Below are 23470 nucleotides of genomic sequence, written 5' to 3' on the forward strand. Positions count from 1 at the left end.
CAGAGACTATACTTTGTCTGCCTCTACTAAAATCTGCCATGGAACTTACATGATTATAATTAATGTGGTAGATGGAGCTCAATTGTATTATTTATATTTTATTCTGTATTATATTTAGTTTGGTTTGATACTCTGATTAACAGTTCTTTCCTAAACTGTTTTCCCTTGCCCAAGTTTTGCATCTACAGATTTCCCTGCATAATGGTTATCTCTTATAGTCTGTTCATGCCCTACCTTTGTTTCAATAGACTCTGTGAAGTTCTTTGATATACTGTTTAAGTAGTGTTACTGTTGGTAGTTCTGAGAGCAAAATATATGAGAATATCATTTGTATGTAAAACTTGCTTTCCCTTCTACATTACTAAATTTATAAAATGAAATAATTGAATTGCATACAAATGGAAAAGTAAATTCAATAAATATAACTCACGAGTGAAGCAGTCACCCAATAAGAATGAAAAAGCCTGATCTTATATGTAAATGTTATAAAGCACTGTGCCTATGAGAAATAACGCATGGATTGAAGTATTATCTGTAAAGTTGCTGAATGCTCTTCTTCAAGGTCACTTGAGTATCTAATAGCCAGATGCCTTGTAGCAGACTAGGCAGCTGGCACTTCTCTGGAGACATGAGATAGCACACTGCATTTTGATGTAGAGATGCTTATTTTTATATACCAATCTAACTAAGCTGTTTCTCAGTAACAACAAAGCTGTATTCCTATTCATACAGGATTACCATATTCTAATCTAGTATGAAAGCAGACAACTATTTTCAAAGTATACACTGAACATAAATGAAGACTTTGCACGTGTTATGGAACTACTGTGTGCTGCAGTTATTCAGCATTTTGTATGTAACTGAAACTGACGGGATTGCATAATTGTGTTGAAAAGAAACATAGTTTTAGACCTGCCAAGTGTGAAACTTTCAAGTATTCCAAAACAAAACTCAACTGCCAGACTCCTCCCATTCGTAAAGCTGGACAACAGGATTCATTGCCTCCTCCCACTTTGCTCTTATTCATTCCCTCTATACACAAAAAATCTTGAATGTCTGTCTCATGAGCAAAACATGAACCTCAGCGGTTTCCCATTTGCTGGAGATCACCTTAATGATGTTCCACAGACAGGTATGTCACTCATTTTGATGCAGCACATCATAGTCTGCCACTCATTTGACCAGAAAAAGATAATTTGGTATTATCCTTACAGTGTGGTACAAATCTGATACACCACTGTTTAATTTCAATACTGTAGTGCAGCTCTAGCATTCTGAAATATGTGAAGAGAAATACGCAAATAACCATTGTTCTTCTCTCCCATCTAAACCCACTTCATTCATCAACTGCATGAAGCTTTATGGTTCTGGTTTCCACATCAAGAGTTTGGCTATCATTGTATTACGATAAATACTTGAAAAGAAAAACAAAAACCAAAACCCCATCTTGTGTTATTTCAGCTTTTGTTGAAATCTGAACATTGCAAATTTGAAACATGTCAACTAGAAATACAGATTCTGCGACATTTGTTACTTGTCGTTGTTTACTATATTAAAAAATACTTTCATAATAACTTAAATCTGACTGTGATAAGGATTAAAACAGTGATTGTTATGGAAGAGTTCCAGAATAGTGTAAGAATTGTAATATATCCAGGTTCTCTTTTCTAGTCTTGAACAGCTGCAAGTAATACTCGGTACTTGCTTTTAGTAGTACTGAATATTTCAGCTAACAAATACTAGTAAGACATCAGTTCCGTTATCCTCAACAGCAGAGGGCTACTAATAGTAATGCTAGGCAGCTAACCAGTCAAATACTTCTAAATCTGCAGTTTTGATGTACCAGTTAGTATCTTGGACTGTAAGAGCACTGGGTGGCCAGTTAAGTGAAAAATGAGTTCTAGATGATCTTAAGGTCCTTTCCAACCATAACTATTCTATGATTCTTTAAACTGATAATAGAGGAGCAACAGGCCTGATTCTGTGGGTTTTAGTGGTCTTGTTTATCCCTCTTCTGGAATGGGGAAAAAAAATGAAAGAATTCATGTGCTATATTATCTAAAAGTGGAAGAAAAAAAAAAGGCGGCTTTTTCCCACCCCAGTTAAAAGACTATAGAGAAAATTTTAAGAAAAATAGGTTTGGGAAAGGAAAAGAGATTTAGAACATGGAAGCACAAAGAAACCACTGGGCCAAGCCAGTGGGTGGTGGTTGCTCCTTTGGTGAAGATGGAGGAAAGTCTGGAGTAATGGGAGACTCCACTACATACCCAACAGTGTTGCATAATGAAGTGTTTCCATGACCTCTACACGCTACTAGAAAAATGTCACCTGGAACCACACTGTCACTAAATAGGAAGAAGCACTGAAATTCAGTTCCACCGGTGCAGTGTTAGCTGGGCCACTCACTGGCTGACCTGCCACTTACCCACCAAAGGCACGTGTGTATGCTTTCACCAGCATGATGTTCTGCTAGTTCTTGGGATAAAGTTTTTAGACTTTTGTACTATAATCAGAGATTTTCAGTCACTGAATTCCTAGATGTGAGTTCAGCAATGACGGAGTCCAACTAGATGCTGCACACATTCATGTTGATTAAGACCAGCAGCTCACACTGCTGGTAACACAAGATGTTTCACCATGGAAGGCAGATCAAGGGAAGCACAGTGCAGCTACAAAGGCATTTTACAGCTGTGCTGTATGTAAAAGGAGGGGGCTCTGGAGACAAGGGGAAGAAACCCATGTAGGGGAGCAATTAGCACTTGACTAAGGCTTAAGGAACCCCTTTTTAGTTAGATATTAAATCTTAACATCTGCTGCAGATGTTGCTCACAAGATTCCTTCCCTGTTTTGTCAGCTGCTGGTTGTGAACACCTACTAGCACACACTGAAATCCTGAAATGCTACTCATGCGGATGCATGAGGATCAGGATGCAGTGCTACACCACCACACTATACTTGTAGCCTGTCATGTTTTAGAGGGTGAATCAGCAATGGCAACCCTGTATAGTATTGTGAGAAGGAAAAATATTCTTCCTCGGTAAATAGTTGTTAGTCCACTTACATTGTTAGCCCCTAGCCTGTCCACTCCTCAGTGTGCTTGCCATCTCATGTGATGACCTCTGCAATCAAGCTGACATGAAGAATATGAAGCAAGTGCAACTCCCTTTGTGATGTACTCAGGGGTGCTGGAATTCCTGCTCCAGGTCACCTGACAGAACTCCTGGTACACTAACAGAATTAAATGAAGGCAGTTGCTTTACCACAAGTGACCTGCACCAGCAGATCATACATTACAGTAACATTCTTGAAAGCATGTGAGAGAAATCTGCCTGAACAGATTAGGCAGATCAACAGTAAAATGTTGTGAAGCGTGGGAATACCTGGGATTTGCGATGCCGTTCTCTACTCGGGCTGGAAAATGATGGGTGGAGAAAGTCTACATAATAGATAGCCTTAATCAAAGCAGTCTTTTCATTCCAAAAAAAGCATCTGAGAAATTCACCCATCTGACTTGCACAGTAAATATTAAGGAATTCTTGCTTTCTACACAAGAAATCCAGTAGCAGACTGAGCATGGCAATTAAGACTCCACTAAGTAGAAGGGTTTTGTTTAGTTGCTTTCTCAAAACATTACCCCTGAGACAGCCCATGTATCTTTAGTCCCCCACACCCATCCAGAACGCACAAGTACCAAACTACATGTGACTAAATTCTTTTAAGTCTTAACGTGTAATACTATTTTAATAAGCAGTTACAAAGCCTTTCACAAGTGCAGATGAATGACCCATTTTCAAAGTTGCAACTAGGACTAACGTCAGCCTACTCCTGTAACCCCTTCTGATGCATTTGTATGACGTCTCCCTTATTGGCGCAAGCAAGACGCCCCTAAAAGCTACACACTTTTTGGTGTCCCTGCCCATGGCAGGGGAGCTGGAACTAGATGATCTTAAGGTCCTTTCCAACTCTATTCTACGATTCTATGTTGTTCTTAAACCTGGAAACGGGCCCGAGCTCCAGACAGCAGGCTCTGCGGAGCTGGGGCCCGCACACCCACACAAGCGGCCCTGCAGCGACGTGCTGCACCCGCCAGGGAGCGAAGGGCCGAGCGCGGGCGGACGAGATCCCTGCCTAAGGGCGGCGCGGCAGAAAGCACCGAAAAGGCCCAGGAACGGCGGATTCATCCGCCCGCAGCCCCTCCGCGCGAGTGCCCCGAAGGGGAGCGCCCCCCCCCCCCGGCGCCGCGCCGCGCCGCACGCACGCACCTGCGGCCAGCAGCTGCTCCGAGAGGCTGCGGGACCTTTCGCTGCAGGTTGCCGGCACGCAACGATCCTGTCCTGCCGCCTGCGAACACTCACACCGGACACCCAAGACAGCACATACCCACACCCGCCTCATTCAGATGCGCCGCCAAGCTGCGCCCGCCACGCAGGCGCAGTGCGCCAACCGTTAAAACTCACTGCGCCACCGCCGCCAGAAAACCCCTCCCCGAGGAGGGAGGGAGCGACCGGCACCGCCGTGGCGGCACAGCGGGGCGGTGGGGAGGGTCGCGGCAGCGCCTCTAGACCAGTTACCGTCAGGCGTTCCGCCCTCGCCCGCTCCCTGCCCCTCCACCAGGCGCGAGGCACCTGGGCCGCCGCCATTTCCAGAAAGTTCCAGCGGCAGCCGCCGAGCACAGCCCGGCTGCCCCAGCGCCTGCGCGTCGCTCGCACCCTTCGCTCGCCACTCTCTTACGCGGGCCCACGCCTACCCCCCCCTCCCCCAAGTCCCCGCCACTGGCACCCTGCGAGCCCGTTCTCCCCCGTACGCACAGGAGCGAGTGCGCTCCTCCCGCGGGGCCCGGCGGAGGGGAAGGGCGCGCCCGCACCCGTGCCCGTGCCCCCCGGGCCGGGGGAACAGAGCAGCGCCGTAACGGACGTTGCCTCTTTCCCTCCCCAGCGGCAGCCAGAGCGTTGTAACGCCCGCGCCCCGTGCCCTGTGTGAGGGCCACGTGGGCGGGGGGCGGCCAATGAGAGCGCCGCGGAGCCCGGCTCGAGCACCGACGTTGGGGAAGGGGGAGGGGAGCGGCAACGGCAGCGCAGGGGGAGGGCGGGCGGGCGGGGGAGGGGAGGGGTGTTTTCAAACCCGGCAGCCACAGCGGCCGGAGCCGGGGCTGAGCCCGAGCCCCCGAGCCCCGGCGGCGCTGGCGGGCGGTGGCCGCTCTCCTGCCGGATCCGCCGCCACAGAGAGAGGACGGGGTAAGCGGCGGGAGGAGAAGGAGGACGCGTCCCGCCGCCGGCTCCCTAGAGAAGGTGAGGACCGGAGCGCACCTCCCCGACCCTTCCCGGTGCGCGGCGCGGCCCCCCGATCCCACCTGCCGCCGCGGTGCCGCGGGGTGACGCCCCCTTGTCTCCACACGGCGGACAGTGGGGCGTCCGGGGAGCCCTCACCGCGTGCCGCCTCAGGGGGTGTAGCCGCTGCCTTGCCCTCCCGAGCATCGGGCACCGCGCCGCCCCTACTGAGTTCGGAGGGCAGGCTGCCGGGCGCCGGAGGCACGGCGGCGGCGGCGGTCAGCGGCGCTGGGCTGTCAGCCTGTCAGAGCCGCGGCGGGAGCCATGGCCGCCGCTGTCACCGTCTGGCGGCCGCGCCTCTCGCCCGCCCAGCCCAGCCCCTGCCCCGCCGTCCCGCGGGGGGCCCGCTAGCGGTGCCGGGGGCCGGGGCGGCCGTTGTGGCGGGAGGCACGGCCGGGGCGGTGGTGTGGAAGGTGGCGGGGGCTGTACGGGCGGCCGAGGCGCGGGTGCCGAGCGCGGCATGGCGGTGTACACACGCTCGCACACACAAATAAGTGCCGCCGCCCCGTCTCCGTTTCGGGAATTTCGGCAGCTCGCTCCAGCCTCTGGAGTCGCTCCGCCGCTTTCGGCCGTGCCGCCCTGCCGGGGTGGCCTGGCCTCCTCAGATCGAGACCTGGGGCGAGCGGGTGAGGCGTTCCCGGCGGCTTCCGTTGCATGCTCGCGGCTGCCCGGCTGTTCTGCAGAAGAATACGTTGAGCTTGCCTGGTGTGCCAGTGCAAGGCAGCCGCCGCTGGTGTGGAGCACTGCAACTCGCGCGGCACAGGTGACACTAGGCAACAAAGGAAGGGCAAGAAAAGAGAGAATGCCAGGCTCAGCTGCACGGTTCTTTATGTAGTTCTAGCTTGACTGCAGGAATATTGCTAATAGTCAGTCTTTTATTTAGTGTTTGTTACAGACTGGATAGCTGACAAGAAATTAAAGGGTATTATTTATTTATTTATTTATTTAAACTCCCAGATAAAAAGAGTAGTTCAATATCAGTATTGTCAGATAGAGGTCTTGTGGAAATTGTCTGGATGCTGTCACTGTGCCTGCCTTCTACAGGCTATGGGATGTGGAGGAAAATCTGAATTATATGCCTCTGAATTACAAGGTAGTTTGTGGGATAATGCAGTTCTTTAATGAAGACAAGTAAGTTATGATTCTTGTAGGAGCAAAAAGCTATCAGACAGATGTGGAATGATCCAAATGTACTTATGTTCCAGGAAAAATTGTTTAATCTTGGAATACTAGGAAAGGGTGAGATCATCATGTCTATAAGAAATCATTAACTTTTATTAAAATAATTCACTATTATTGACATGTCATGATTTTGGGGGAGAGGTTGTGCATTTCTGCTCTCAAGTTTCGAAGCAGCAAGAGTTTAGGTAGTTTTCAGTATACAGATTGATAGCAGTTTGGTTGTCCTCACATTTTACTTACTCTAGGTAGGAACATAGTGAGCTACCCACAGGTGCTGGGCAGCTGCAAAGAACTAATGGACATGTGCTTGCTTTCCTTCTTCCACTGTATTCATTTGCAATAGTTCAGTGGATAGTAGTCACCAGGATGATAGATCCAATGAGAAACTTAACATGAGCTGACAGTGTGTGCTTGCAGCCCAGAAGGCCAACCGTATCCTGGGCTGCATCAAAAGGAGCGTGACCAGCAGGTCGAAGGAGGTGATCCTGCCCCTCTACTCTGCTCTCGTGAGACCTCACCTGGAGTATTGTGTGCAGTTCTGGTGTCCTCAAGATAAAAAGGACATGGAACTGTTGGAACAAGTTAGAGGAGGGCCACAAAGATGATCAGGGGACTGGAGCACCTCCCGTATGAAGACAGGCTGAGAAAGTTGGGGCTGTTCAGCCTGGGGAAGAGAAGGCTGCGTGGAGACCTCATAGCAGCCTTCCAGTATCTGAAGGGGCCTATAGGGATGCTGGAGAGGGACTCTTCATTAGGGACTGTAGTGATAGGACAAGGAGTGATGGGTTAAAACTTAAACAGGGGAAGTTTAGATTGGATATGAGGAAGAAATTCTTTCCTGTGAGGGTGATGAAGCACTGGAATGGGTTTCCCAAGGGAGCTGTGATTGCTCCATCCCTGGCGGTGTTCAAGGCCAGGCTGGACAGAGCCTTGGGTGGCATGGTTTAGTGTAAGGTGTCCCTGCCCATGGCAGGGGGGTTGGAACTTGATGATCTTAAGGTCTTTTCCAACCCTAACTATTCTATGATTCTAAGATCCTCAAGATGAAGTGAGATGTCAGGGCATTTCACCTGTGCTTCTTACTTGAGGCTTGTGCAGATGCTGAGTGTCACTTTATTTCATTCTTTAGATGGAAACTCATACTCTCAGCTACCCTTGTGACTTTATCAGCTGGAGACCTTAATGTCACCCTATGTGAATTTAGTAGGTTTCTGTGCAAGGTTGAGAAACTGTCTTCTCAAAAAAAATTCCAGGGTTTGAGGTATAGCAGGATCCTTCATTGGGAACATAATGGTAAACCCATTGACCATCTGTGTCTTCCCCTACTCCCCCTTTAATACTTCTGCTTTTCTGTATGTCTTGCAAGGTAAAATGTCAAGGCGTGCCAATGTTTTTCTCAGCACCCAGGGGACTATAGTGGAATTCTTGTGGTGCTGTCAGGTTTTTTGGTGTATGGTATGTGAGTTCCTTGTCTGATTTCCTAGGTTTTCTCTACTAATCACTGAATGCAGACAGTTGATCACGGAGCCTTTGGATCTTTCATAAAGATGACAGCTCAATCTTTCAGATACAAGGATTTCTGCCATCTCTTTGTGTGTTCTTCACCCACCCAGAGGTTTACTCAAAATTATTTGTGAACTCTGAATACTACAGACAGCACAGCTTAGGACAGATGTTGAGTAAGAAAGCAAGATCTGTGCAACAAACTGAAGTTCATTTATGTTTTCTTCCAGCAGGCTTGCACAATAAATTAACTTCTTTGAGGAAAAGGTCTTTTAATAAGCAGGCTGAACGAGTGCTTATTAAGCTTCAATGTTTGTTTGGCATTACTTGGAGGGGATACTAGTATGTTACCACTTACCTTAGGATTTAAAGAATATATTGAAAATATAATATCTGTGTTTACTAAATTAGAGGTCACCAGTCATAGTCTCAAACAGCAGCTTCTTTGCAGCATTAGGTGTCTAAACTGCTACAAAACCCATAAACTGTTCCAGCTTTAGCTTTACTAGAGGAAAAGTCCTGGATATCCTTGTAGTGGAAATGTGGGCACGGCACCTAGAAATGGCTGAGTTAGAACATCTTCCTCAAAATTTGACATACAGATATGTGAAAGCAAGTGTTGAATGGTTTGCCATGTTTAGACAGTGTTAGGCTGATGAAATTGACTGAGAGATGAGCACAGTTGGTCCTCTGTAAAATAGGAAAAAACTATTGACCAGAAAATATGTAATGATTAACCTGCTACCACACTGTTAATATACACACTCAGAACAACTTTTGATATTTTTTTGATCTTATGTTATGAAGAGGTGGGCTGGGCATGAATGCTTGGTGTTTCTTCTTTTCTATGTTCTATTGCAGATGGAGTAGTATAAATTTTGGTTGGTCATTTAGTCTCCAAATCAAACTATATCTTTTTAACTACATCATTAGACTCTACTTAGGCTCTAGCAACAGATGGTATGAAATAAATATTAGCACAAACTCTGTCTTGCATTTTGTGTTATGACACTGAATAGTTTTATTAACAGAACAACAGAAGTCAGAGCCCTGCTAACATATTTAGCTTTTTTTTTCCTACCAGTTCATCATTACTCTAGAACTTAGAGAAGTCTTAGAAGGTGCCTCCAAAGCTTGTGGAGCCATACTTTGTATCTTAGCTGTACAGTTGAGGACCCTTATTGCCACCTTGCATGAAACCTAAATATTAATTTAAGGAGAGGTTTGAAGTCCTTGAGAGTATAACTGTGCCTTGGCTTATTTTGAGTTTCTCCCTGGATCTGACAAAGCATCCTTATATCTTCTGCAACTACTTTTATCTTTAGCAAGCAATATTGAATGAACTCTCCTCGGTTTCATGGCTGCTACTTGGAGTGCTGTAGGTAGTGATAATGCCACAAGAGGACTGATTTACACTAAGAAAAGTCATTAGCAATGTTAGAAACAATTATGAGCTATATTGGAGACAAAAAGTAAAAATGCAAGCTGAAGCGAAAGACTTGAGATATTTTCTTCCTTGCTTCAGGCATGTGCTTTCCACTTGCTGGTAGCCTAGTGGAGATGGAGAGTATTGAAATTTCTTCTTGTTCTGTATCTTGCCTTTATGAGGCTGTAAAACATCAGAGATTAGAAAGCACTTATTTCTCCTCTCTGAGCTTCAAAATGTATTAATTGCAACAGAAACCAAATAACACTTTGCATTTCCGCTATTGTTGTGGTAGAAATCTTAGAAAGTCCCATTGCTTTGATGACAATGAAAATGGGCTTACTTATGTGAAGACGTTTCCAATAGTTTCCTTTTCCTTTCAAAGCCTTTTGTATTAGTCCTACTTAAAAAGTGTCTGGCTTTTCAAACCTTTCAAACTCTGATTGGTAAATAACTTCCTTAGCAGGCTCATGGAAATGCCTTCTTCTTGCTTATGTTTGCTTCAAGACTGTGTGGAACAAAGATAGCTAAATGAGAGAAATCATCTTTCTGTGGTGCTCTGCTGTTCAGCAACCTACTAATCTGGGTTCTTACTACAAGTTTAATTACAAAGGAAAAATGGAAAGTTCTCTTTCTAGTGCGGGTAATGCTAATCCATTCATCTTCTGACTTCAAGAAGGGACAGGTGTCTTGACAACTGTATTACCTACCTTTTTTAAAAAAATAAAGAATACTGTCTTTTGTCTGGAAAATAACTGCTTCTTTGCTTTCTAGTCCCTGCGATTCTCCAGACAACATAGTAAAACATTAATGAAGGTTAATTGCACTACTCGTTGTAGCTTTACAGCTCTAAATAGTTATACTTGTATGCAAACAGAGTTCTGGATATTCTCTGTTCTCTATTTCCACTCCATCTGTTTCCTCGCAGTCTCTTTTCCCCCAAAGAAAAATTATTTCCGTAAAGGAACTGACAGACCATTTTGTTCTGTTACTTTTGTGATATGTGGTGATAGCCAAGAGGTGGCAATAAAGACCGTAAAATATTTTGCATGTCTTCACAGTTTAGCCAGGACAAAAACCTCTGTTATCCATCTAGGGACCTGTAGGTAAGCCTAGTCAGATGCCTGCTGTTTTTCCCTGCACCTGCTGCTTTAGGTCTTACACATGAATGGTAGCACTCAGGTGCGCTGTTTACCCATGGTGAATCCTGCTGAAGTTGGAGGTCTGTAAGTAGGTGTTGGCAGTTCATCTGTTTTTAGACCATGAAGGGCCTTTGCATGGTTTTAAGATTATGTTCCTTCTGGCAGTGCTGCAGGTAAATTGTGGGATTTTTTTGTTTTAGGTTGGAAAATTATCATTAGTTTATAGAGATTTAAAGGGAAATTACTGAGGTTCTAGTAATCATGTATACAGTAGGTTAGAAATGTCTTGTTTTTCAGATATTTAGAAGGTTTCCATAGAGGATGTAGGTTCCTGTAGAAGGAATTTAAACTCAAGATAAGCAAGCCTATTGACAATTGAGTTTGGCAAAGTACTGATAGAAAGGCTTGTAAGTTTTCCTTTGGTAGTCACTGTGATAATGGAATAGTCTGTCTTAGTTGACAAAGGTCTACATAGTTACATCTAATTAGGATGTAACTAAAATCCACTTAGTTACATCTTTAAGGATCCACTAGATTAAAAGTTTACACCTCCACTTCTCCATTTTACTTAAAGGGAGTATCATGTTATGATAAACATCTGTGCAGGTGCTTCTTTACAACCTGTAGCTCATTCTGAAAAAGACTCAAGAGGAAGCAAGCACCTGTGAACATACAAGTTTTTAAACTTGTAGATTAAAAAGGAGGACTAATGAATTTTGCAGTAAGTGGTTTTTGCTCCTAAGAGCCAGGGTTCTTGGGCAAGCACGACTCATTTCTTTCCCAGAACAGATTTCTTCTTTAGAGGATCAAGAATCTCCATTATTTTGAGAGGCCGTCCAGAATAAAGGGAGATCCCTTCAGACGCCCTGGAAACTTATGTATCAGTATGTCTGATTCTCAGAGTAAAAAAGTAAGGTTGTTTTCCTATGTAAATGTTTATTTTGACAGGTAGGTATATCCCTCTGTAGGACTATGATGTTTGTATTCTACGCAGATGTCTTAATGATGTGATTTAACTTGCATATGACATCTGTACTCACAAGCTACACAGGTTCTTCTAGCCACCTGTGTAGGTCTTTGTTGGAGTAAATTCTGTCCTGACTACATAGCAGAAGTCGCTGGAGAATATAGAAGGCTTAAACTTTCTTGTATGGTGAACATATCAGCATGAGGAGACAGCTGCCAGTAGACATGCTGTCGCTGAGGTAAAGAGCATCTGCAGTTCTAATTGGTAAAACAGAGTCATAGACTAGCTGAGATCAAAAAACACCCCTGGAGGTCACCTAGTCCACCTCTCCACCTGCTCGGAGTGGTATCAGCTAAAGCAGATTGCTTATAGCCATGACCAGCTGAACCTGGAATTCACTCCAACAGTGTGAGTAAAATGTTGTTCTCATTTTAGTTTACTGGGATTCCTTGTTGAACCTGCTGCTGAGGACTTGATAGGTTGTAAAACTGTCAAACTTCTTTTCTTCTTTTTTTTCCCTGTTTGTTGGTGGGTTTTTTTTAATAGTGTGGAATAGAATTTTTTTTTTTTCCAACTGTTGTAGGTAATGTGCTTTTCCTGACCTAATTTCATTTTTAAGAGTCAAAGGATGCATTCTTCTTGTACTGCCTGTATGTGGTAGTCTTGTAAAGCTGTGTTGCGTTCTACTAAGTACTGCTGCGTATTCTCAGTGAAGTCTTTTTTTTTTTAGTGACTAATTAACTGGCTGCATAAATAAGACTTATTTGCACTTCATTTCACTTACTAAAATTGCAGTTTCTGATATTGTTTTAAGAAAGAAAAGACAAATACATGTCTGTACTCTGTATGTTGTTTGTGCTAGAACTCAATTGGAGAGTCCCTTCCAGTGCCTGCAACTCAGAGTAAGTCTGTGAGTGAGAAACTGAAACAACTTTATTTTCTACTGCCAAAGGAGAAATCTGAAAAGTAGCTAAATCATAAGTATTAATAAAAGCATTTCTCCAGAAACTATAATTTTATTATTGATAAAATTTGAAAAGAAAATCAATGATATTTTTGATCTTCCAAGAAGAAAAACAATTATTTATTCGACCAGTTGTATTTGTACCCTCATCGTTCTATTTGTTTCTTTCCAGTGCTTCCTTGTAGAATGTAGACATATATGAGAGCAATAATGCTAGTATCTTGCATGAAAAGACAAAGGGTTAATGTGAGAGTAGGGAAGTGCAGTTGTGAATAAGAAAGTAATGACAAACATCTTCCAGATATGTCTTGAATTCTGGCACCGGTTGCAGTTCCTTACTGGCCCACATGGGGGAATGCTGTAGAAATAGTATATGTAGTTCAGAAGGAATGATGCCCTTTGTCACTATGGGAGCCGTCCGTGCCACACTGAAATGGAAGTCAGTGTCAGACTTCTGGAAGGCAGGTTTATCACCATTTTGGGGAGAGGCAGTGGTGGGGTTTTTTTGTTTGTTTGTTTTTTTTGTTGCTAATGTCAGAACATAATCCTGTTCTTTAACATTTGTTTCCTACATCTTGGTCCTCCCAGTTTGAGCCAGGGGATGTGTACTTAAGCGCATAAAAAGAAGCTTTAACGCAAGTCTTTCAGAATCAGGAAGCATTTTCTGTTTTTAAGTAATTCGTAACCATTCTCTGTTAAAAATGGCATCTGGTTTATGTTATATGTAAGCTCCACAGACTTTCAGCTTTGGTAATTTAAACTGTTTAATTCTAAATCAGTTTTTTCAGAAAATACTAGTTTAAATGCTTTGAGTGCAGCACTCAATATGATAAAAAAGTGGTGATAGAATGATGTACCTTTTTTTGCAAGATAATACGGGCTTATTGATGAAGATTCTGCTATTCTTGCACAATCTGGGATGCCATTGTGATATCAAATGTTCTACTGTTTTATACTTTTGGAAAAAAATAGCATTTTTCCAATCCTATTGTGAAATTATTAATCGCTTAAGACTGTGGTTTTGCAAGTTCATTTATTATATACTATCCAGTCCACATGCTTCACGATTAAGCAAGCTTGCAGCGCTAAGACTTCTGTGAAATAGTATATTATCCTGAAATCTTAAGCTGGAAGGACTTGTGTTCTGAAATTTTATCCCGAATGTAATTATGCATATGATTGAGATGTAAATCAAAGAGTACCTACTGTAAAGACAGTTCCTTAGCCCTGTGTGTTTTCTTTAACAATCAACTAGCATTTAGGATTTCAGACTTGTGAAACTATTTCTGTTCAAAAACAGAATTGAAGAAACCATCGTGTTTGATCTTACTTTTTGCTCCTTCAGGTACCTTCTCATTCAATGCTTCCCTGTTTCAGATGTCTGTTTATATTAAATCTTCTTTTGGGATCCCTGTTGCAAAGCACCATCTTCCCCACTTGTCTGTTTTCAGGCTTGTGTGACCTGTCAGTTTAGGCCATGTTTGTCAACATTTTTCACCCTAAACAACATTATATAAGCACATTAATTCCCATAGTGTTTTGTTTGTTTTTTTTAATGTCAGGATATAGTTCAGTGTTCTAGGAGATGCCCAAGAGTCAACTGGGAAAGAATTCATCCCTACTTCTTTTATTTCGTACATTTTCTCAGTACCTTACAGGGTTTTTGGAGACAGTCTCTGCTGTCTTCTTTTGGATAGGGTTTGATGCCTATACAGAATGGATATGATGGGTTTACCCAGGTTTTGGGTCCATGAATCTAACTGATTCTTTGAGAGTCTCCCGTCCTTTGAAAATGACACCTTTTTGGGTACTTGAACTTTAATATTTAGTGATTACTAATATTACTGTGATATGTTAAAGTAGAATTAGAGCCTAGCACACTCATTTTCTTTAATTCTTCCATGTTCACCATCTACTGAAAGAACATTAAAGGTCATTTACAGATAGCTGGGATCCTTTTGTTTCTTTTTCTATGTCATGTTCAGGGTTTTTTTGCTCTTTTATACCAAGCAAGACTAGATTGTTTGGATATTTTGACAAAATTTTAGATTTTGTGATTTTTTTCCAGTACCTTGGCAAGGTATAAACAGTAATTAATTCTATATGAGTTTAGAAGTCTGATACAAACAAGCTGCTTTGATTTTTTTTCGTAATCTTGATGTGCAGAGTGACATTTGCAGTGGGAGGACCTCAGAATCTATTTAGGACTGGAAACTTCAGAGAAAGTAAAGGAAGAAAATAGGAGTGTCTTGCGGAAGAAGTGAAACTAGTGCTTCTTGTCTGTGTTTCCATGCCTCTTGCATAAAGGTTAGTGTCAGTAACCTGCTGTGTCAGAAATGCTGTCTGCTGTATGTTAGAGTAGCACTTCTGCAGATAGCAAAATGTGAGCACAAGCTGATGGTTTTTGGCTGGGACTCCACTTCAAAGTAATGAAGTGAGTGGATCTCTGGGGATAAGTTACAATTGTGCAGTCCAGGATATTGCTCCAACAGGAGTCCTCTTGCAGAAGTTGGAATAAGTCATCTGACTTAGGAGGAGGTTTCAGGAAGAGAAAAGAGGGTCCCATGTTCAAGAAAGTTGAGTACTGACCCTGAATATTACCAAGTTTTAGTCTGTTTTGGAATTCATGTAAGATGCAAGCTTTTTTTGTGAACATTTGCCAAGTGTTTTTCTCACTTGTGGATAACTGCTTTGACACTGTTTTACCTTTTTCCTTCAGCAGTGGTAGGGAAGAGGAGTTGCTTGCAAAAGTTGAAACTGAAGTCACTAGTAGCTATGGTCTAACCAAGTATAAAGTGCTATCTAACATGAAATAATCTGAAAAATGAAGTCTGGGTTTGGCAAATTGCTGAAACTCCCAACTTCATTAGTTCTGTGAACTGAAGTTGCCATCTGTAAAATGAAGGACATAATGTATTCTCATCTTCCAGTGATATTGTGAAAATAAATTACTGTCTGTGAAAGGGGAACCTTAACCATTATTATTCCCAGTTTTGATTTATGGATAGTAAGTTCTGTAGTGTTGTCCAGGATAGGTCCTGCTTTTTATTTAGGGTGTGTTTTAAAGTAATAATAATTAAAAGTATTGCAGGCATTTCCTTCTCTTTAAGAAGGTAGAAATCAAGACAAGCTGAAATAGCAGGGAATCATGGTATGTGTAACCAGTGGATTCTCTTTGTCTGGAAGTAAGTGATGCCACTTGTTGTATGTGCTTCTGGTCAGTAGTTCCTCAGAACTTCACCAAGTTCTCAAAAAAATTTCACACAGCAAGAGAAGCCAGTTTCTTCAATTGCTATGAGAATTTGCCTTTGCCAGTAGTGAGAATGATCACAAAGTTTTTGCCTCAAGTGCTACTTAAACATTTCTGTAGGAGCATTAAGAACTAAACTGGCTTAAAAGGAATGTTCAGCAAATGAGTATGTTGCTTGATCATGTCTGAGGAAGTATAAATAAAATCAGAGTTGTAAGATACCCTGAAAATCTGTTTTTGTCTTGTTTTGATTTTACTTCCAGAGACAAATCAGTGCAAATGTATTTCTTTCCTTCTGCCAGGTGAATTTTTTGAGTTTTAGTTATGTGTGTAACATGAGAGATGTTCAGAGCTACTTCAGCAAGAGTTAGAATCCTTAATTGCTTGACATTTATTGTAAGTGTAGTTGCAAGAAAACATTACAGAAAGAAGTACAGGTATATTTCTAATGAGCTGTGACACAAAAGAGAAGCCACCTCTTGCTCAGGTACAGCTTTTATTGAAGCGTGAGCCGTCTGAAACTCACAAACCAGTAGTGCCTCTAACATTCAGTCAATCCATGCAACAAATTTCAAAGGCATATTGGGGTGTGGTATCTTCAACTGGAGAATTAGATTTTGTAAATTAAATATTGGGCCAAACTTAGTTTGTTTGGGTTTCTTATTCAAGTTGCTGCTTGTAAAATACAGCTGCATGGTTTATATGTGTCTATAGTGAGTCAGCAATAGGAAGGGTTTTATTCTCCATGTTTTCTTTTACAGCTTTTTTTCCTGCTCAAGTAACAAACTCGACCTGGTCTGTGTAAGGTGCAACAACAGCTGAAAATGTCTGACTGACTAGATAACTGAGGGACTTGGATGACCTCCAGATGTTCCTTAACCTCAGTTATTCTTTAATTCTATGAGCAATGAAGTTCTTGTGTTCTTTGATAAGCATGTGTTTGGTTTTTTTAAGTAAGACAGGTGGGGTAAAGCCTTGTTAAAACTTAATCAAAAACCTACAGATTCAGTCATGTTCTTTACTAGAGCATAGTTGTTAGAAAGACAAGTTTAGGTGCTATGATTAGCATGGAAACTAAATTGAAGAGTATTGTAAATCAGTGGAACTTGACACTTGATACCAACCACAGGTAAACTTTGGCTCTTAAAATAGGGATTTGAAGGTGTTCTGGGTTGGAGCCCGAGGTCCTATATAGGCAAGTGCAAAACCCCTGTAGAGTCTTGTTTGTTTTCTATATAGGAAAGAGTTGTTATGTCCTCATTTTTTGCTTTTCCGAGTAGAAATTCCTAGACTATGAGATATGTTCTTTATTTTGGTAGGAAGTAGTGGTGAGTTCCAGCTGAAGTACTGGAAAATCTGTCTTGCTGCCTGAGTGTCGGTTGTCGGCTTTTTTTCAGGGACTTGGCCCTAGTGCTGCGTAGTGGAGTCTGGCATGCAATGAGTAGGTACTTCAGAGTATGTTAAAAGCTGTTCTGGAGGTTATGAGTAGTCACTGCTTATTCCTGCTTCACTGTTCAAGGACACCCTTATAAAATGGGGTTAAAATAATTCTGTTTTTCTTATTACAGAAAGATTTGTGCAATTCTTAGATGTTTGGATCTCAAGTATCTAAACATTTCATATCAAAATCAGAAGTGCTTTGACAGGGCAGCAAGTCTAGTAGACCATTCCATGTATTAGCTAGGATCTGTGGAGTCTTGAGAATACACATATCCGAATTATGTCATGGCATATATTTCTGAAAAGTATGTTTGTTAGGTTGGTGTTCTGTTCTCTTGGATTTTTTTAACGTATCATCCAAAATCTAGTCAGGAGAAATGTTGGGGGGGGAAGCGGTAAGGCACTTTTTCTGAGGTTGCACAATAGGTATAGCAGAGAAAGGAGTAGAACTGATCTTAGAATTGCATGTTCTAGCCACAAACTCATCTCAAGTATTGTGCAAATCTTAAAGGAAAACTGTAATAAAAAAGAATTCCTGTTTTGTCATATTTTACCATCAGATGCTGTTGTAAAATCTGCCAGATTTGTGACTCATGTCCACCCTGCATACTGCATTTGCACTTAATACCACAACAGACTGTTGCCTTAGGCACCATTAGTTTGAGACTGTGTTGGAGCTTAGTTCTTTCATCATAACTGTGACAGTGGAATCCACATGGCCTGCACTGTCACAGTCATGTGTGAAAAGAGCTTGTGAATATTTTCCAAATAAAAAAATGTTCTTGTCACCTTTCATTTGCATAAGCCACTGCATGTACCATTAAGGCACTCTTCTCTCCATCATACTAAATTGATGTGCTACCTAAAGCCAGTTGTATTTAGTAATTCATGCTAGTTACTGCTAGAGAACTGAATTGCAAGTGCAGTGAGACACCATGGAGTGCAAGGCAAAAAGTACCTGGTAATTTGTTAGGTTCATCGTAGTTGATGGTCTTTTAGTGTATGCCACATCCCACAGGAAGGGATGATAGTAAAAATTTAGTCTTGGATAGTATAACATACACAGTGAGCCTCTGTTTCATCTTTTCTTATTCAAAATGTGTTTTTCTTTAAGCTTGTAAATGATAACATGTTTCTAGCCTGCAACAGGAGGTGGGCTTGCCGGTAGGGTTGTACTGCAGTGAATGTTTAGCCCGTTACAGCTGCACATGTCTAATGTATTTTCAGCTTTTGGAAAAAGTGTTTTATTATATAGGTCTTCTACCTGCTCAACTTTGACTTCTGCACCCTGCAGCGTCCTTGATTGCTAAATGATTGGGAGGAAGTCTTTTGGGAGATCCATATAACACTGTTTTCATAGGACTCTGCACAATATCTGGAACTGGTTTTGCTCAAATGAAGCCTTTAACAGCTCTTTCATTGTAAAGATCAAATAAACTGCTGCAATGATTATAGAATAGCTGTGTTTATATAGTTCTCTGCTATGAAGACCTTATTAGAAAGACTAAAATTTTTGTGGCTACAGTCACTCTGAAATTTTGAAATTTCAAACCAGTATTTTGCATAATGTTCTAATGAGATTTTGAAGTGCACATCCTGGGCAATGTCCCGTTCTTTACCATCATTTTGGCATTCTCATGAGTCATCAGCAGTGTTTAAGATTTCTTTTCTACAAGTATGTCTGTCCAAGGAGGTAATGGAAAACTGACCACAGTAGTAAGTTGTCATCCTCCATTAAAGCTAAAAGGAGATGGAACGCTTGTGCTTTTTTACAGGGCCACAGGAATGGCAAGACTGAATAATTTTGGTTTGTGTTCTGTGTTCTAGGGGGAAAAAAAAAGTCTTGTGTGTTGATCACAGAGTCTGCTGTGCTTGCTTCACAAGCATAATCCCTTCTGACTTGTCCTCTGCAGCTTCCTCATCACAGTCACATTCTCTCATTTAGTAATCTGAAGTTTTACTCCTCACAGGCATACTTCTGTGGTGGAAATACCAGGCAAAAATAGAGATGCTCTTTTCATACACATGGTGTTTAATTTCCCAAGCCAGTGTATGTTGTACTCGAATAAAGTCTTTCCCCACAGTCCCAAATTCCAGGTCTTGCATGTCTTAGCATGTCCCCAGCCTCTAACCAAAAGATCCCAGATAATCTTTTGTTCCATCTTGAGCCATTTTTTTCTTACTGGACACTGTGTGTGAAAACGTAGATGCTGATCTGATAACACATGCGTTGCAGTCTGACTGGCAGCTGGTTCATTGTATAGCAGTAGGTTATGGTTAAATAACTCTGTGTATAGAAGCACTGAGTTCTATAAAAAGAAAAAAATTGACAATGCTGCTACATCTCCCATCACATTTCATTTAGTACTAGTAACACTGGAGTTTGTTAACAAATCTCTTTTGGGAAGAAGTCACTCTCTTGTTTGCTGAAGGGTGCTTTTATTGTGAAATAAAATACTGAAGTAATTTGTACTTTCTCGATACGAAGAAAAAAAGAACCCAAAGACTGTTAAACTTAATTAAATGAACATCTTTTTGCTAGTATCTTTCTGCTTAAACTCTGCTCCTTACCCTATGTAAAAAAAAACAAAACCAAAACAATTTTCTGTGGATTTCAGTCTTTTGTAATATACCTAGTGCATTAACCTTAGCTGCTTTTAACACTCCCACCAGAATGTAGATAACATTTGGTATGGCTGGGCGGGAGCTACCTACGTACTTCTTAATTAGCCAGTATGTACATAAGGGTTGGCCAGCTGGCTTTCTCTGAACAGAATATGTAATGTTGGCTTTTGCCTGCCTTTCTCTCAGTTCAGCTGTTCTTAGACATCTCTCTATTACACTCATCCACCAACTTTTATTTTCCTTTCCATAATAGAGTCTTAATAGCTTTGAGATGCAGATCATACTAGTCACTTCTAAATAATCTTGGAAGAGACAAAGTCTTGGGAATGGGAGGGGGGAGATCGCTAGGAGGAAATCAGGTCAGTGTCTTAGTTTGAATCAGGTATACACCTTTAAAATTACTATCCTTAGCTCTCCTCACTGTGGTTTAGCTTGCTATAGAGTGGCATCAGAGCTTAATTCCTCCTGTTTTAAGCTGAGAGATGTGTTCAGCAGTGTGCTGAATGTGCTCCAACCTTTAATGTGTGCTTAGTACATGAGACTGCACTAGAAGTAGTCTAGGGTAAAATTGCAAAATGTGACTAGTGTAAATTCTGACTTTTTGTTACCAGCTGTTCCAGTCTACAGATCTGCTCTTGATAATTGTGTATTCCTTGCTAATGTAGATGTAGCCTTAGCTGTCATTTTCAGAAGGTGAATTTTAGCAAAACATCCTGAAGTACTCCTGTCAAATATTTATAGCAGAAATTTTGTACAGTCGATTCACTGTTTCCCAGTCTGGAGTAAATGCGTACTGGAAGAGAGGGTTTTTTTTGTTCTTGGAGTATGGCATGAATTCTGTTTTTTCACATAGGTGAGAGCATACTCTTTCATTGGTACTAGATGTAAGCTTATACAAGTTAATAAGTTAATACAGTAATCTGTTGGTGTTAGAGATTTATTATATGCCTAATTTTCTGTAGCTTCCTGTGTTTGAAGTTCTGGTGGTTGATGGGGGGGGTTTGGGTGAGCATTTTTTCATGAAATAATCCTGGCTTTTTGTATCACTGGCTGTAAATCTGTCAAAATGCTTGTATTTGTTACTCTAAGGGGGAAATAGATTATTTTTTTTTTCTTTAGGTGAAAAATGATTGAGAAAAGAAGTTTAACAGTATTTCAAATAATGGGACATTGATAACTGATAATGAATGTGCAGGAAATATGTTCAAGCATAAAGACATGCAAGCATAAAATCTGATTATCCACTTTGTTACGTGCAGAGAAGTTTCTTTAGTAGAAAGCAGATTCTATGTTTTATTGAAAAGGGTGAAATAGATCAGTGTGTGAGAGAAAAAGCACAGCTGTGCCTGTTAGAGGAAGAGTGATGGTGCTGCTTGTTGTGACAGAGGAGAATAATTTGAATGTAAAGAGTTTAACACTCGGTTTAGGGTTCTGGTGATTTGAAATATGCCATCAAGGCTGCCTAATAAACCAGTAATTGCATTAAGAAACAGCCCTGAAGGAAACTCAAAGCAGACAGATCTAGGTTTCCCTGGAAGAACCTGCTAATGTTCTGCATTTTCACTCTGAATGAAAATGTTTGTTGACTGTTCAGAACATGAATTGAAATGGCACTGCATTGCAGGCAAATGGAAATAAAATTAAAATGACAGTAAAATCGCTTCTTCAGTTCAGAATTTGATTGTAAGATATATTATGTGATCATGGGTTGAATAATTTACTTACATTTCTGGACCATAGCTCTTATAAAAGAGCTACACTTTCTGAAAAGAATTTTTTTTTCTCCTCAAATATTTGTAGCATTTATATCTGAAAAGTGTTTCACAGAGGGATTGTGAAATACCAACCTGGTATATAAAATACTTAATGAAAATGCTGCCATGTGTCCGTGTGATAGTTGTGATGGTTCTTTTTCAATAATCCAGTATGTGATGCTCAGTTATAGTGAACTTCTAAAGCAGTTCTCTCTTCAAAACGTAATTGGCTTGGGGTTGAGAATTGAACAAATTCACATTTACTTTTGATCATGTGGTGAAGAAAATGGAAACATGCTCTGATTTCTCTTTTCATGGAATCATTGGAATGCTTATAGTTGGAGCATGATCTATTCCAACTCCCCAGGTAGGGACAAGGAACACCTTCCACTAGACCAGGTTGCTCAAAGCCCCATCCAACCTGGCCTTGAACACTGCCAGGGATGGGGCAGCCACAGCTTCTCTGGGCATTTTCATTTACTTTATGTTTGTATAGTATTTGTGCTAACTGTATTATTTAAAAATACCTTTAGTTTTAATTTATTAATTTATTTTGAAAATGTTCTCATCATCCTCTTGCCCCTATACAATGCCTTGTAGCTTGAATTATTTAAAATACACTACATAGATGAAGGGAATACACTAATGTTTCTTTTGTTCTGGGTAAGAACAGAATAGTAGGAATTCCACAATGTTGTGTCTTGTATCATACTGGAGGCAAGATTCAGATTATGGTATGTCAGACAGTTTCTAATTAAGCTCTTCCTGTTTTTCCTAAGCTTGTAGTTAATGTTGAAAAAACCCAAACAAACACCACCAAAACAATTCACACCACCCTCAGGTGTAGGGAAAGTGGAGGAAAAGAGCAGACCTTAGTGCAGCATTTCCTAATTTTCTAACTTGAGGACTGAACATTTTAAACTTTCCTTCTCCTCTTATTCTTCCCTTTCTGTTCTGGAGGAGTAAGAGAGATATTACTTTGCTGTATATAACAGTATTAATCTTAGCTAAGTATTCTGTTAGGGAATTTCTCATAGTTTAGGTCTTGTGGGGGTTGGATGGGTGGGTGGGGTGTAGAAATGTGTTTAAATATGAAAATTTTATGTGTCAGGTCTGGTGTGCAAAACAGTTTTCTCAAAGTCATCTGCCAAAGAGAAAATATCAGCCTCTGTTGTCAGTTACCAATGTCAAACCAAAACAGCGGCCCTATAACACCAACAAATTTGCTACATGATGATCCCAGAATCTTAACTGTAAAGCAACAATATAAATGTCACTCTTAATGTCTCAGTGAGACATAAAATTACTACAAGACTCAGTAAGACTGTGATCACATAAATATTTGTAACATAATACATTAACTCAAAAAGACCCATAAAACATCACCAGCTTTAAAGTGAAGTCAAATGTGGTTTTCCTTTCTACACGACCTTTATTCTTGCAAGAAGAGTGGTTCTTTGCTCTGTGGAAGAGGCAAGCCAGACCTCTTCCATTATGTGAATTTATAATGACACTTGGCTTGGAGATGAAACATCACAGAGCTCTTAGAGCTTCATATGCATATATATTTATATATATGCATATATATATATATATATATCAATGGCTTATATAATTAATTTACTAGACAGTGAAAATTAAGGCTTCTAGTTCCAGGTCTAACCTTTAGATTTTTTTTCTTGTAATACCTATCTCTTGATCTAACACAAAGTACAGTAAATCACCAAAATTTGATTGTCTTTCCATATTTTGGGTAGACAAATTTCAGTTTCCCAGGCTAGAAAGCTTAATTGCTCTTTATAGTGTTGCTAGAAATGATCTTGTGCTTCCTACCTATAAAATTAAGCGAGATAATCAACAAATGGCCCATCAAATCCCCAGAAGTGTTCA

At 41.2% G+C, this 23470-nt stretch overlaps 1 protein-coding gene across 2 annotated transcripts in view; it reads left to right on the forward strand.

Moving 5' to 3' along the window:
* Positions 1-5066: 5066 nt before the first annotated feature.
* The window catches only part of ANKRD12 (ankyrin repeat domain 12), a 66527-nt gene continuing 48123 nt past the window's right edge, over positions 5067-23470 (forward strand). The window contains exon 1 of one of the 2 annotated variants that reach the window (XM_061448797.1): positions 5067-5288. The gene's annotated coding sequence lies outside the window, so the exon portion shown is untranslated. The remainder of the gene's footprint in view (positions 5289-23470) is intronic. The other variant, XM_061448793.1, reaches the window with a different exon arrangement.

Source organism: Pezoporus flaviventris, unplaced genomic scaffold (genome assembly GCF_033815535.1).
Source record: "Pezoporus flaviventris isolate CSIRO_AGI_PZ_B2104156 unplaced genomic scaffold, CSIRO_AGI_Pfla_v1 ptg000007l, whole genome shotgun sequence".
In the NCBI taxonomy this organism is placed as follows: Eukaryota; Metazoa; Chordata; class Aves; order Psittaciformes; family Psittacidae; genus Pezoporus; species Pezoporus flaviventris.